We start from the raw sequence: 16,135 nt of genomic DNA, 5'->3' as shown, positions 1-16,135 counted from the left end.
GTGTCTAAGATTGAATTGTTCCTAAGGAGTCCCAGGATAGTTCCTACCAGAGAACTCGTTTAGATGGTACATGGTTTTCTTGAAGGGTGGAAGAACACCTGGCCGACATTCATAGCCAGCATCTCCTAGGTAGAACTTGCCATCGTGGATGTTGATGCCATCATGACAACTCATGCTGACACTGAGAATGTTAGCATCATGTGTTGATCCTTACCAGTCAACCAATACATATGTGAACTTCAGATCGAAGTCAACGACAACAAGCATACTCTGGCATGTGTAGTGCTTCCTCCTACTATATGATGCAACTTGTGACCTCAGCACTCTGGTAGTGACATGAGTACCATCTATTGCCCAAATGCATTCCTAGAATGGCATCACACGATGGTGATATGGCTACAACAGAACAGTAACAGCATATCAAGCCATGAACTACATACTGTGAGTGCTCACCTTGAAGTATGGATACACTTGCTTGACGTATGTGGAGATTGTCTCCATTGATTTCCTGAAGGTGTTGTGTACAATAGTGAACCTCTGGTTATAACCAATACCATGGAGGAACATAGCTACTTGCTCTTCCACAACGGTGAATATGCTATCTTCTAGCAGCCCCCCGGCTCCTGAACATCTTCACAAGCCTGACAAATGGTGCTCTTTTCATTCGAAGCATCCACAGAGCCTCTGTGTCGTAGTTGTAGATGTAGTTCAGATTCGCTATCCTCTCCCGATCCCAGATTAACATCGGACCATACCGGATGGGAGGTTTGTTATTCTGACAAACAACTCTCTTATGGACCAACAAAATCCAGGCCCGAACCATAGCTATCAGCATTGCTGCCTAAACTAGAAGATTTGTCCGTATATCCACAACCTAAGCGACATCCATGATGTGGTTAGCAATGGTGGAATCGACCCAAAATATGCTCCTACCAAAGAACCTAACAGAGGAGGGGGAGGTGGGGTAGCTTACCAACTTTGGGATACGGGGAGACATGTCCGAGACGAGGATGGCCTGATGGAGTCGAAGAAGAAGGGGAGAAGCAGCTGCCATTGCCGAGAAGTGCTGTTGCCGCCACCACTGTCGTAGCCGTAGATTTGAGTCTTCGCCGCCGCCGGTGCCAATTACAGAGGAGGGCTTGTCCTAGAGCCACGAGTGACCGAATAAAAAGGGTGGTGAGGGTATATTTTGCGCCATCCCGTTTGTTTTTTTGTGTCAAATTTTGGTCATAGATTTAACTAACAAAATTTTAATTTTAATGTATGTCACCAAAAATAATACTATTGGATTGATATTTGAACATAGTTTTTGATTATATTATTTTTTGCTATATATAACATATATTTTATTAGTGAAATTTATGATCAAAACACGATCCTAAATATGAGAGGGGCTAATAAATTAGGACGAAGGTAGTGGATCATACAAAACAGTTCCAAAACATATTAGACATGCTCCCATCATGCGAGGGCTGCTCTCCTGTCTCCTCGTGGTCGTGGCACCTGCATTGTAGACGTCAGAGGTGGCCGTCAAATTTCGGTAGGCACCTTGTACGTACCACCACTCAAAACTTGAGAATATAAGTGGTGTGTCATGCATGCATTTCATGTCGCGTGGCAAACCACTTGTCTCTGAGCCGGCGCAGTGCATGATTTGCGTCGACGGTGAAGTGGGTTGGTCAGGTCAGCGATGAGGCTGGGCCTTGAATCGCACATTCGTGACCGATCCGGCGGTTTCAATGGCTGTCATCAGACGACCTTTGATTTGCTCAGAAAAAAAGCAGAGGCCACGAGGACCCCTATACTGGGCCTCTCTTGGTCAAGGGCCAGAAAGATGTGTGACATGCACACCTAGACATCCACACCGAACTCTCTCTCTCTCTCTCTCTCTCTCTCTCTCGTCGGTGAGTGAGTGACTGACAGCAATCACAGCACCACTCACTGATCCAGCAATTGGTTTCATGCATTTTCGAACGAGGGACTCAATTTCAGGTTTGTTTACACTCAACTCTTTTCATTATTTTTCATGTTTGTGAGTGGATGATACGTCTCCGTCGTATCTACTTTTCCAAACACTTTTGCCCTTGTTTTGGACTCTAACTTGCATGATTTGAATGGAACTAACCCGGACTGACGTTGTTTTCAGCAGAATTACCATGGTGTTATTTATGTGCAGAAACAAAAATTCTTGGAATGACCTGAAACTTCACGAAGCAACTTTTTGGAAAATATAAAAAATACCTGCAAAAGATGAAGGCCAGGGGGCCCACCACCTGTCCACGAGGGTGGGGGGGGGGGGCGCCTGCCCCCCTAGGGCGCGCCCCCTACCTCGTGCCCCCCTGGAGATCCTCGAACTCCAACTCCAACTCTATATATTGTGTTTCGGAGAGAAAAAGCTCAGAAAGAAGAATTCATTGCGTTTTACGATACGGAGCCGCCGCCAAGCCCTAAAACCTCTCGGGAGGGCTGATCTGGAGTCCGTTCGGGGCTTCGGAGAGGGGAATCCATCACCATAGTCATCATCAACCATCCTCCATCACCAATTTCATGATGCTCACCGCCTGAATGAGTAATTTCATGATGCAAGTTCTTTTCCATAAGCACGTATGACTATATTCGGAATACATGCCTACATTATATCAATGAACTGGAGCTAGTTCTGTGTCACCCTATGTTATGAATGTTACATGATGAACCGCATCCGGCATAATTCTCCATTATCGATCCATTGCCTACGAGCTTTCCATATATTGTTCTTCGCTTATTTACTTTTCCATTGTTATTGCTATCATCACTACAAAATACCAAAAACATTACTTTTACTACTATTACCTTTTTGGTACCATTACCACTACTATCATATTACTTTGCTACTAAATACTTTGCTACAGATACTAAGTTTCCAGGTGCAGCTGAATTGACAACTCAGCTGCTAATACTTGAGAATATTCTTTGGCTCCCCTTGTGTCGAATCAATAAATTTGGGTTGAATACTCCACCCTCGAAAACTGTTGCGACCCCCTATACTTGTGGGTTATCAAGACTATTTTCTGGCGCCGTTGCCGGGGAGCATAGCTCTATTCTTTGAGTCACTTGGGATTTATATCTGCTTATCATTATGAAGAACTTGAAAGATCCAAGAACCAAGATTTATCCCTCAACTACGAGGGGAGGTAAGGAACTGCCATCTAGCTCTGCACTTGATTCACCTTCTGTTTTGAGTAACCTTGCGACACCTAAACCTGCTTCTGCTATTCGTTCTGATATGTCGCATGTTATTGATGAGGCTACTTCTGCTATGCATGATACTTATGATGAAACTGCTTCTTTGCTTGATACTACTGTGCCACTTGGTGAATTTCTTGATGAACAACTTGCTGGGGCTAGAGAGATTGAAAATATTGAATCTGATAATACTGATGAAATTGATGATGAAGACTTGCCTGTTATTCCTGAGGGTAATGTTTTTGATAAAGAAGCTTCTTTAGCTATTTTAGCTTGCAAAGATAGATACGAATCAAGAGGTTATTAGCTAAATGGAATAAGCAATCTCTAAATGATAGGATGAAACCTGACCCTGCTTTTGTTACTTCACCTATCTGTGTTACCGATAAGGATTATGAATTCTTTGTTGATCCTAATATAATTACTTTGGTTGAATCTGATCCTTTTCATGGTTATGAATCTGAAACTGTTGTGGCACATCTTACTAAATTAAATGATATAGCTACCCTGTTCACTAATGATGAGAGAACTCGCTACTTTTATATCCTTAAAATATTTCCGTCCTCATTAAAGGGCGATGCTAAGATATGGTTTAATTCTCTTGATCCTGGTTGTGTCTGTAGTCCCCAGGATATGATTTATTACTTCTTTGCTAAATATTTCCCTGCTCATAAGAAACAAGCTGCTTTAAGGGATATATATAATTTTGTGAAAATTGAAGAAGAGAGTCTCCCACAAGCTTGGGGGAGGATTCTCCAATTACTTAATGCTTTTCCTAATCATCCTCTTAAGAAAAATGAAATACTTGATATCTTTTATAATGGACTAACCGATGCCTCCAGAGATTACCTGGATAGTTGTGCTGGTTCTGTTTTCAGGGAAAGGACACCGGATGAAGCTGAAATTCTATTGAATAATATGTTGACAAATGAAAATAATTGGACACCTCCGGAGCCAATTCCTAAACCAACTCCGAAGAAGAGGGGTATTCTATTTCTCAGTCCTGAAGATATGCAAGAGGCAAAGAAATCTATGAAAGAAAAAGGTATTAAAGCTGAATATGTTAGGAATTTACCTCCTATTGAAGAAATACATGGTCTTAATTTACCGCCTGTTGAAGAAACATATGATCTCAATCCTTTACCTATTGAAGAAACACATGATCTTGATAACCCAACACAGGTAGTAAAGGTAACTTATCTCTATAGATTTGATGAAGGTGATATACCTCGTTATAAGTCTGCTAGACAATGCTTAGATGAGTTTGACAATTTCATTGTTAAACAAGAAAACTTTAATGCTTATTTTGGTAGACAATTGAAATACAATTCAAATATGCTTGAACACTTGGGTGATTATATGGAAAATGTCAAAGGTGAACTTAAACTTATTGGTAAACATGCTTCTATGGTTACCACTCAAGTGGAACAAGTACTTAAAGCTCAAAATGATTTGCTCAATGAATTGAATAGTAAGAATAATGATAATGTTGTTAGAGTTATGACTAGAGGTGGTAGAATGACTCAGGAACCTTTGTATCCTGAAGGCCATCCTAAGAGAATTGACAAGATTCTCAGAGAAATAATATAGATGCACCTAGTCCTTCTAAAAGGAAGAAAAAGAAAAATGATATGACTTTGCATGCTTCTAGTGAACCTGTTACTGAACCACCTGAGAATCCAAATGACATTTCTATTTCTGATGCTGAAAACACAATCTGGTAATGAACCTGAAACTAGTAATAATGTTAATGATAATGTTCATGATGATGCTCAACCTAGTAATGATAATGATAGAGAAATAGAACCTGGTGTTGATCTTCATAACCCACAATCAAAGAATCAACGTTATAATAAGAAAGACTTTGTTGCTAGGAAACACGGTAAAGAAAGAGAACCATGGGTTCAGAAACCCATGCCTTTTCCTCCCAAACCATCAAAGAAAAAGGATGATGAGGATTTTGAGCGCTTTGCTGAAATGATTAGACCTATCTTTTTGCGTATGCGATTAACTGATATGCTCAAAATGAATCCTTATGCTAAGTATATGGAAGATATTGTTACAAATAAAAGAAAGATACCGGAAGCTGAAATTCCACCATGCTTGCTAATTATACTTTTAAGAGTGGAATACCAAAGAAACTTGGAGATCTCGGTGTACCAACTATACCATGCTCCATTAAAAGAAACTATGTTAAAACTGCTTTATGTGATCTTGGAGCCGGTGTTAGTGTTATGCCTCTCTCTTTATATCGTAGACTTGATTTGAATAAGTTGACACCTACTGAAATATCTTTGCAAATGGCTAATAAATCAACTGCTATACCTGTCGGTATTTGTGAGGATGTGCCTGTTGTAGTTGCAAACGTTACTATTTTGATGGACTTTGTTATTCTTGATATTCCCGAGGACGATAGTATGTCTATTATTCTTGGAAGACCTTTTTTGAATACTGCAGGGGCTGTTATTGATTGCAGTAAAGGTAATGTCACTTTTCATGTTAATGGTAATGAGCATACGGTACACTTTCCGAGGAAACAACCTCAAGTTCATAGTATCAACTCTATTGGAAAAATTCCATCGATTATATTTGGAGGTTTTGAATTTCCTCTTCCTACTATCAAGAAGAAATATGATATTCTTATTATTGGGGATGTGCATATCCCCGTTGAGGTAACATAGTGTTATTCGAAATTTCTCCGGTTCCATGTTATTCGGAATGAGTTCGTTAACAAGACTTGATCAACCTTGTTAGTGGATTCCTTTTGATGAGGAGGAGATGGATGAAACTAGAAGGCACAACCTTCTGTACCCCACTTTTACTTTCTGTTATTTATATTAAATAAAATAAAAATAAATATTTTTCTGTCTGTTATCTAATTATCCATGCAATATAAAAATACCCAGAAAATAAAAGTTCTCCTAATGCCCTGAAATTTAAATACGATTTTCTCTGAAATATTTGAGAATATTTGGCACTGAGAACACAATAGGGGGGGTCAACCACCTGCCCACGAGGGTGGAGGGCGCGCCCTACCCCCCTAGGCACGCCCCCCTGCCTCGTGGACCCACGGTGGCCCTCCTCCACTTATCCTTTCACCCACACACTCCATCTTCCTCCCCCAAACACGAATATCCAGCTCAAACGCGAGTCCAAGCTCATTTTGCTGCCATTTTCGATCTCCTTACTCAAAGCACCTCTCACAAAACTGCTTGGGGAGATTGTTCCTTGGTATGTGACTCCTCCATTGGTCCAATTAGTTTTTGTTCTAGTGCTTTATTCATTGCAAATTTTTGCTGCTTAGGTGACCCTGTTCTTGAGCTTGCATGTCGAATTTATATGGTCAAAAGTAGTTTTGATGCATGATATAGGCCCTAGGCACTTGTAGTTGTAGTTGCTATCAATATTATTGAGTTTGGTTTTCCTTTATTTTGAAGTTACTAAAAAATTTCAGAATTTTTCAGAGGAGGAAATATGCTTAGGAAAATGTTCCAAGGTGGTTCTTCAAAGAAGCAAGGACCCAAGCTTGCAATGCGTGATGCTGATGAAGAGCCACCAAGAGATGCTCCAGTGCATCCTTGTGAATGGCCTTCTGAGAACTTTATGGATCGAGCGGGAATTAAGGAAGAATTTAACGCATATTTGCGTAACGCTGATCTTGTATGCTTCGAGGAAGAGAAGTGCAGCTAGTATCACAATCTCACTAGTTCCTTTGTGAGGAGGTTTGAATTTTCATCTTCACGTAATTCTCCAACTGTCCTGTTTGATCTTTATGAAACTTCTTATACTATGGACTTTGAGGATTTTACCACTGCTTGCAAACTTCCACAATGGGGTAGTATAAGGGATCCTCGCAAATATGAATTTAGAGATTTTCTTGCTAGCATAACTGTGGGAGAATTTAGAGATATAACACAAGCTACCATAGGGAGCATTCACTTTCCAGCTATACATTATTTTGCTCTCTTCATAGGTAGATGCATTAATGGTAAAGATGAGGCATGTCACATGTGTGTCCCTGACCTCAGTATTCTTAGGAGTGCTGTGTTAGGAGATAAATCATATAATTTGGGAGCCATTGTTGCACGTAGGTTGCATCTTAATAGATTTAATGGATATTTCTTTGGTGGAATTTATGCAACCCGCATAGCTAATTTTCTTGGTGTAGCCATACGCGAAGATGATATTGAATTACCCCCTGCTTACCTAGACTTTAATGCTATGGTTCACCACCAGTTTGTCGAGAGGAATGAATCACCTCTCCAGTATCGACTAATCTTTGACAGACACCGTGCTGTCCATATTACTCTCCCTGCTCATGCCTTCTTTGATTATCAGGCAAAAGGAAGATATGTTATTACTAGAGAGGAGGCAGATGAGTACGAGAAGAGGGCTGAGGCCGCTCGTCGCCACGCTGCAGCTCAGGAGGCGATAGCCGCTGCATCTCAGTACGACCCCAACTTTTACTATGGATATCCGCCAGGCCAGCCGTGGCCATAGACCAACTTAGGCCAAAAGCCTAAGCTTGGGGGAGTACGTATTTCCCACCAACATTACATTTATGTTCATACACTCATTGCTAGATGTTGGTGCTCATACTTTTTCATTGTATCATCCATGCTACTTTATTTCCTTTTTATGCTTCCTTCTTGTGTGTTTGTTAAACCTTAAGACAAACCAAAAAAATAGTTGTAGCTTTTAATTAGTTTATTTTCCATGCTTGTAGTAGTAATTAAAAAGAAAACCCAAAAAGATTTCCTGTTCTTCTTTTACTAGTTGGGAGCTTTCCCATGTAAATAGTTTTATTTCTTTTCTTTTCTTTGGGGGTCGAGATGAGAAGACCATAATTAAATTGTTGAAGTTGCTCTTATATACATTGTTGTTGATCTGACAAAAGAGTCCATATTGCCTTGTCTTCTTCTGTTTATTCAATGCTTGCAGATTCCAGCTTAGTCCAATGCATGTGCACTATTATTATTATTCACATTATTCGTCGTGCAAGTGAAAGGCAATTATGACGATATATGATGGACTGACTGAGATGAGAAAAGCTGGTATGAACTCGACCTCTTTTGTTTTTGTAAATATTATTAGTTCATCGTTCCTGATTCAGCCTATTATGAATAAACATGTTTGCAATGACAACTAGAGATCATAGTTTCTTGTGCCATACTTGATTAGCTATGAGTTATAATGGTTTACCTTGCGTGCCAACATGCTATTAAAATGGTTGTGATATGGTATGATAGGGTGGTATCCTCATTTGAATGATTTAAGTGACTTGACTTGGTGCATGTTCACGCATGTAGTTGAAACAAAATCAACATAGCCTTCATGATATTTATGTTCATGGTGGATTATATCCCACTCATGCTTGCATTCGGTGTTGATTAATTTTAATGCATGTTCATGACTGTCGTCGCTCTCTAGCTGGTCGCCTCCCAGTCTTTTGCTAGCCTTCACTTGTACTAAGCGGGAATACTGCTTGTGCATCCAAACTCCATAAACCCCAAAGTTATTCCACATGAGTCCACTATACCTACCTATATACGGTATCTACCTGCCGTTCCAAGTAAATTTGTATGTGCCAAACTCTAAACCTTCAAATAAATATCCTGTGTTGTATGCTCGAATAGCTCATGTATCAACTAGGATTGTCTGTATCTTCCATGTTAGGTGGGTTATTCTCAAGAGGAGTGGATTCCGCTTCTCACTCACGAGAAAGTGGCTGGTCACCGTGATGCCCAGTCCCATGCTTTATGCAAACTAAATCAAAATAATTGCAAACAAAACTCCCCCTGGCACTCTTGTTAGTTGGAGGCACTCGTTGTTTCGAGCAAGCCATGGATTGATGCTTGTTGGTGGAAGGGGGAGTATAAACTTTACCATTCTATTTGGGAACCGCCTATAATGTGTGTAGCATGGAAGATACCGCCATCTCTTGGTTGTTATGTTGACAATGAAAGTATACTGCTCAAAATATTATTCACCTCTATTTCAAAACCAAGCTCTGGCACCTCTACAAGTCCCTGCTTCCCTCTGAGAAGGGCCTATCTATTTTCTTTTATGCCGAGTCATCATCCTCTTATTAAAAAGCACCAGTTGGAGAGCACTACTGTCATTTGCATCCATTACTGTTAGTTTACATTGAGTATGACTCGACTGGATCTCTTTTACCATGAATTACAATGTCTAGTCAGTCCTTGATCTTTAAAGGTGCTCTGCGTTTATGTTTTGCAGTCTCAGAAAGGGCTAGCGAGATACCATCTTGTTATATCATATTATGATTGTTTTGAGAAAGTGTTGTCATCCGAGTTTTATTATTATTGCTCGCTAGTTGATTATGCCATTGATATGAGTAAACTTGAGACCTAAACGTTATTGTGAATGTGGTTAGTTATAATCTTTGCTGAAAACTTGAATGCTGGCTTTACATATTTACAACAACAAGAGCAAACAGAGTTTGTAAAAGTTTTTCTTTATCACTTTCAGTTTATCAACTGAATTGCTTGAGGACAAGCAAAGGTTTAAGCTTGGGGAGTTGATACATCTCCGCCGTATCTAATTTTCCAAACACTTTTGCCCTTGTTCTGGACTCTAACTTGCATGATTTGAATGGAACTAACCTGGACTGACGCTGTTTTCAGCAGAATTACCATGGTGTTATTTATGTGCAGAAAGAAAAGTTCTCGGAATGACCTGAAACTTCACGGAGCAAATTTTTGGAAAATATGAAAAATACCTGCAAAAGATGAAGGCCAGGGGCCCACCACCTGTCCAAGAGGGTGGGCGCGCGCCCCCCTACCTCGCGGCCCCCCTAGAGCTCCTCCGACTCCAACTCCAACTCTATATATTGTGTTTCGGGGAGAAAAAATCAGAGAGAAGAATTCATCGCGTTTTACGATATGGAGCCGCCGCCAAGCCCTAAAACTTCTCGGGAGGGCTGATCTGGAGGCCGGTCGGGGCTCCGGAGAGGGGAATCCGTTGCCATCGTCATCATCAACCATCCTCCATCACCAATTTCATGATGCTCACCGCCATGCGTGAGTAATTCCATCGTAGGCTTGCTGGACGGTGATGGGTTGGATGGGATCTATCATGTAATCGAGTTAGTTTTGTTAGGTTTTGATCCCTAGTATCCACTATGTTCGGAGATTGATGTTGCTATGACTTTGCTATGCTTAATGCTTGTCAGTAGGACCCGAGTGCCATGATTTCAGATCTGAACCTATTATGTTTTCATCAATATATGAGAGTTCTTGATCCTATCTTGCAACTCTATAGTCACCTATTATGTGTTATGATCCGTTAACCCCGAGGTGACAATAATCAGGATACTTACTGGTGATGACCGTAGTTTGAGGAGTTCATGTATTCATTATCTGTTAATGCTTTGTTCCGGTACTCTATTAAAATGCGGCCTTAATATTCCTTAGTTTCCATAAGGACCCCGCTGCCACGGGAGGGTAGGACAAAAGATGTCATGCAAGTTCTTTTCCATAAGCACGTATGACTATATTCAGAATACATGCCTACATTACATTGATGAACTTGAGCTAGTTCTGTGTCACCCTAGGTTATGACTGTTACATGATGAACCACATCCGGCATAATTCTCTATCACTGATCCATTACCTACGAGCTTTCCATATATTGTTCTTTGCTTATTTACTTTTCCATTGTTATTGCTATCATCACTACAGAATACCAAAAACATTACTTTTACTACTGTTACCTTTTTGCTACCGTTACCACTACTATCATACTACTTTGCTACTAAATACTTTGCTGCAGATACTAAGTTTCCAGGTGTGGTTGAATTGACAACTCAGCTACTAATACTTGAGAATATTCTTTGGCTCCCCTTTTGTCGAATCAATAAATTTGGGTTGAATACTCCACCCTCGAAAACTGTTGCGATCCCCTATACTTGTGGGTTATCAGTGGACAACATCACTCAATTGGTTTTATGTATTTTCATAGGACGGACTGGATACCAGGTCTATCATTAGTTAAACACAATATATGATTTTTGTTTGAAATGAATGTTGAACACAAAAATATAACTTGGACTAATTTAAGTAATGTTTTTAAGTTATGATTTTATACTTTAGTCCTGGCTAAACATGTGTACTATTAAAGTTTACATATTAAGCTGCGAGAAGGAATCAACATCATGTCATTTTATAAGAGCCGGTGAAGGAAATATGCCCTAAAGGCAATAATAAAGTTATTATTTATTTCCATATTTCATGATAAATGTTTATTATTCATGCTAGAATTGTAATGACCGGAAACATAATACATGTGTGAATACATAGACAAACATAGTGTCACTAGTATGTCTCTAATTGACTAGCTCATTGATCAAAGATGGTTAAGTTTCCTAGCCATAGACATGAGTTGTTATTTGATCAACGGGATCACATCATTAGGAGAATGATGTGATTGACTTGACCCATTTCGTTAGCTTAGCACTTGATCGTTTAAGTTTACTTCTATTGCTTTCTTCATGACTTATATATGTTCCTATGACTATGAGATTATGCAACTCCCGAATACCGGAGGAACACTTTGTTTGCTACCAAACGTCACAACGTAATTGGGTGATTATAAAGGTGCTCTACAGGTGTCTCCGATGGTGTTCGTTGATACGTCTCCATCATATCTACGTTTCCAAACACTTTTGCCCTTGTTTTGGACTCTAACTTGCGTGATTTCAATGGAACTAACCTGGACTGACGCTGTTTTCAGCAGAATTACCATGCTGTTATTTATGTGTAGAAACAAACGTTCTCGGAATGACCTGAAACTTCACGGAGCAACTTTTTGGAAAATATGAAAAATACCTGCAAAAGATGAAGACCAGGGGGCCCACTACCTGTCCATGAGGGTGGGGGCGCGCCCCCTACCTCGTGGGCCCCCTGATGCCTCTCCGACGCCAACTCCAACTCCATATATTGTGTTTCGGGAAGAAAAAAATCAGAGAGAAGAATTCATCGCGTTTTACGATACGGAGCCGCCGCCAAGCCCTAAAACCTCTCGGGAGGGCTGATCTGGAGTCCGTTCGGGGCTCCGGAGACGGGAATCCGTCGCCATCGTCATCATCAACCATCCTCCATCACCAATTTCATGATGCTCACCGCCGTGCGTGAGTAATTCCATCGTAGGCTTGCTGGACGGTGATGGGTTGGATGGGATCTATCATGTAATCGAGTTAGTTTTGTTAGGGTTCAATCCCTAGTATCCATTATGTTTTGAGATTGATGTTGCTATGACTTTGCCATGCTTAATGCTTGTCACTAGGGCCCGAGTGCCATGATTTCAGATCTGAACCTATTATGTTTTCATCAATATATGAGAGTTCTTGATCCTATCTTGCAAGTCTATAGCCAACTATTATGTGTTATGATCCGTTAACCCCGAAGTGACAATAATCGGGATACTTACCGGTGATGACCGTAGTTTGAGGAGTTCATGTATTCACTATGTGTTAATTCTTTGTTCCGGTACTCTATCAAAAGGCGGCCTTAATATCCCTTAGTTTCCGTAAGGACCCCGCTGCCACGGGAGGGCAGGACAAAAGATGTCATGCAAGTTCTTTTCCATAAGCATGTATGACTATATTCGGAATACATGCCTACATTATATCAATGAACTAGAGCTAGTTCTGTGTCACCCTATGTTATGACTGTTACATGATGAACCGCATCCGGCATAATTCTCCATCACCGGTCCATTGCCTACGAGCTTTCCATATATTGTTCTTCGCTTATTTACTTTCCCGTTGCTCTTGCTATCATCACTACAAAATACCAAAAACATTACTTTTACTACCGTTACCTTTTTCTGCCATTACCACTACTATCATATTACTTTGCTGCAGATACTAAGTTTCCAGGTGTGGTTGAATTGACAACTCAGCTGCTAATACTTGAGAATATTCTTTGGCTCCCCTTGTGTCGAATCAATAAATTTGGGTTGAATACTCTACCCTCGAAAACTGTTGCGATCCCCTATACTTGTTGGTTACTATTCGTGGAGTTGGCATAGATCAAGAATAGGATTACTCACTCCGATTGTCGGAGAGGTATCTTTGGTCCCTCTCGGTAATGCACATCACTATAAGCCTTTCAAGCAATGTGACTAATGAGTTAGGTGCGGGATGTTGTATTATGGAACGAGTAAAGAGACTTGCTGGTAACGAGATTTAGCTAGGTATTGGGATACCGACGATCGAATCTCGGGCAAGTAACATACGGATGACAAAGGGAACAACGTATATTGTTATGCGGTTTTGACCGATAAAGATCTTCGTAGAATATATAGGAACCAATATGAGCATCCAGGTTCCGCTATTGGTTATTGGCCGGAGACATGTCTCGGTCATGTCTACATAGTTCTTGAACCCGTAGGGTCCGCACGCTTAAAGTTCTGTGACGATCGGTATTATGAGTTTTTGTGTTTTGATGTACCGAAGGTAGTTCGGAGTCCCAGTTATGATCACGGACATGATGAGGAGTCTCGAAATGGTCAAGATGTAAAGATCGATATATTGGATGACTATGTTCGGATATAAGAAAGGTTCCGTGAGGTTTCGGACATTTACCGAAGTACTGGGGGGTTACCGGAACCCCCCGGGGAGTATATTGGGCCTAATGGGCCTTAGTGGGAGAAGAGGAGGGGCGGCAAAGGGCAGCCGCGCGCCCCTCCCCCTCTAGTCCGAATTGGACAAGGAGGGGGCGGCGCGCCCCTTTCATTCTCTCTTCTCTCCCTTCCTTCTCCTCTCCTACTCCAACTAGGAAAAGAGGGAGTCCTACTCCCGGTGGGAGTAGGACTCCTCCCATGGCGCGCCCTCCTCCTTGGCCGGTCGCCTCCCCCCTAGCTCCTTCATATACGGGGGCAGGGGGCACCCCATAGACAACAATTGATCTATTGATCTCTTAGCCGTGTGCGGTGCCCCCCTCCACCATAATCCACCTCGGTAATATCGTAGCGGTGCTTAGGCGAAGCCCTGCGATGGTAGCTTCATCAACATCATCACGACGCCGTCGTGCTGACGAAACTCTTCCCCGAGCTCTACTGGATCGTGAGTTCGCGGGACGTCACCGAGCTGAACGTGTGCTGAATGCGAAGGTGCCATACGTTCGGTGCCGAGGATCGGTCGATCGTGAAGACGTACAACTACATCAACCGCATTGTTATAACGCTTCCACATAGCGGTCTACGAGGGTATGTGGACAACACTCTCCCCTCTTGTTGCTATGCATCACCATGATCTTGCGTGTGCAAAAATTCCTACGTTCCCCAACAGTGGCATCCGAGCCAGGTTATTGCGTAGATATTATATGCACGAATAGAACACAACTGAGTTGTGGGCGATACAAGTCATACTTCTTACCAGCATGTCATACTTTGGTTCGGTGGTATTGTTGGATGAAGTGGCCCGGACCGACATTACGCGTACGCTTACGTGAGACTGGTTCTACCGACGTGCTTTGCACATAGGTGGCTGGCGAGTGTCGGTTTCTCCAACTTTAGTTGAACTGAGTGTGGCTACGCCCGGTCCTTGAGGAGTTTAAAACAGCACTAACTTGACGAACTATCGTTGTGGTTTTTGATGCATAGGTAATAATGGTTCTTGCTCAGCCCGTAGCAGCCACATAAAACTTGATGCTATATGGTCAAGACATGATGCTATATTTATTGTATGAGATGATCATGTTTTGTAACACAGTTATCGGCAACTGGCGGGAGCCATATGGTTGTTGCTTTATTGTATGCAATGCAATCGCCCTGTAATTGCCTTACTTTATCACTAAGCGGTAGCGATAGTCGTAGAAGCAATAGTTGGCGAGATGACAACAATGCTATGATGGAGATCAAGGTGTTGCGCCGGTGACGATGCTGATCATGACGGTGCTTTGGAGATGGAGATCAAAGGCACAAGATGATGATGACCATATCACTTATATTGATTGCATGTGATGTTTATCCTTTATGCATCCTATTCTGCTTTGTTTGACGGTAGCACTATAAGATAATCTCTCACTAAATTTCAAGGTAAAAGTGTTCTCCCTGAGTATGCACCGTTGCCAAAGTTCGTCGTGCCGAGACACCACGTGATGATCGGATGTAATAAGCTCAACGTTCATCTACAACGGGTGTAAGACAGTTTTACACACCTAGAATACTCGGGTTAAACTTGAGGAGCCTAGCATATGCAGATATGGCCTCGGAACACTGAGACAAGGTCGAGCGTGAATCATATAGTAGATATGATCAACATAGTGATGTTGACCATTGAAAACTACTCCATTTCACGTGACGATCGGTTATGGTTTATTTAATATGGATCACGTGATCACTTAGATGATTAGAGGGATGTCTATCTAAGTGGGAGTTCTTAAGTAATATGATTTATTGAACTTAAATTTATCATGAACTTAGTACGTGATAGTATTTTGCTTATCTATGTTATTGTAGATAGATGGCCCGGGCTGTTGTTCTGTTGAATTTTAATGCGTTCCTTGAGAAAGCAAAGTTGAAATATGATGGTAGCAATTACACGGACTGGGTTCGTAACTTGAGGATTATCCTCATTGTTGTATAGAAAAATTACGTCCTGGAAGCACCGCTGGATGCCAAACCCGCTGCAGGAACAACGCCAGATGTTATGAACGTCGGGCAGAGCAAAGATGATGACTACTCAATAGTTTAGTGTGCCATGCTTTATGGCTTAGAACCGGGACTTCAACGTCTTTTTGAATGTCATGGAGCATATGAGATGTTCCAGGAGTTGAAGTTAATATTTCAAGCAAATTCCCGGATTGAGAGATATGAAGTCTCCAATAAGTTCTACAACTGCAAGATGGAGGAGAATAGTTCTGTCAGTGAACATATACTCAGA

This window comes from Triticum urartu, chromosome 5A (genome assembly GCF_056163025.1).
Source record: "Triticum urartu cultivar PI428250 chromosome 5A, HENAU_Tu73, whole genome shotgun sequence".
In the NCBI taxonomy this organism is placed as follows: Eukaryota; Viridiplantae; Streptophyta; class Magnoliopsida; order Poales; family Poaceae; genus Triticum; species Triticum urartu.
The sequence above is the reverse complement of the archived record's forward strand: the minus strand, read 5'-3'. Positions refer to the sequence as shown.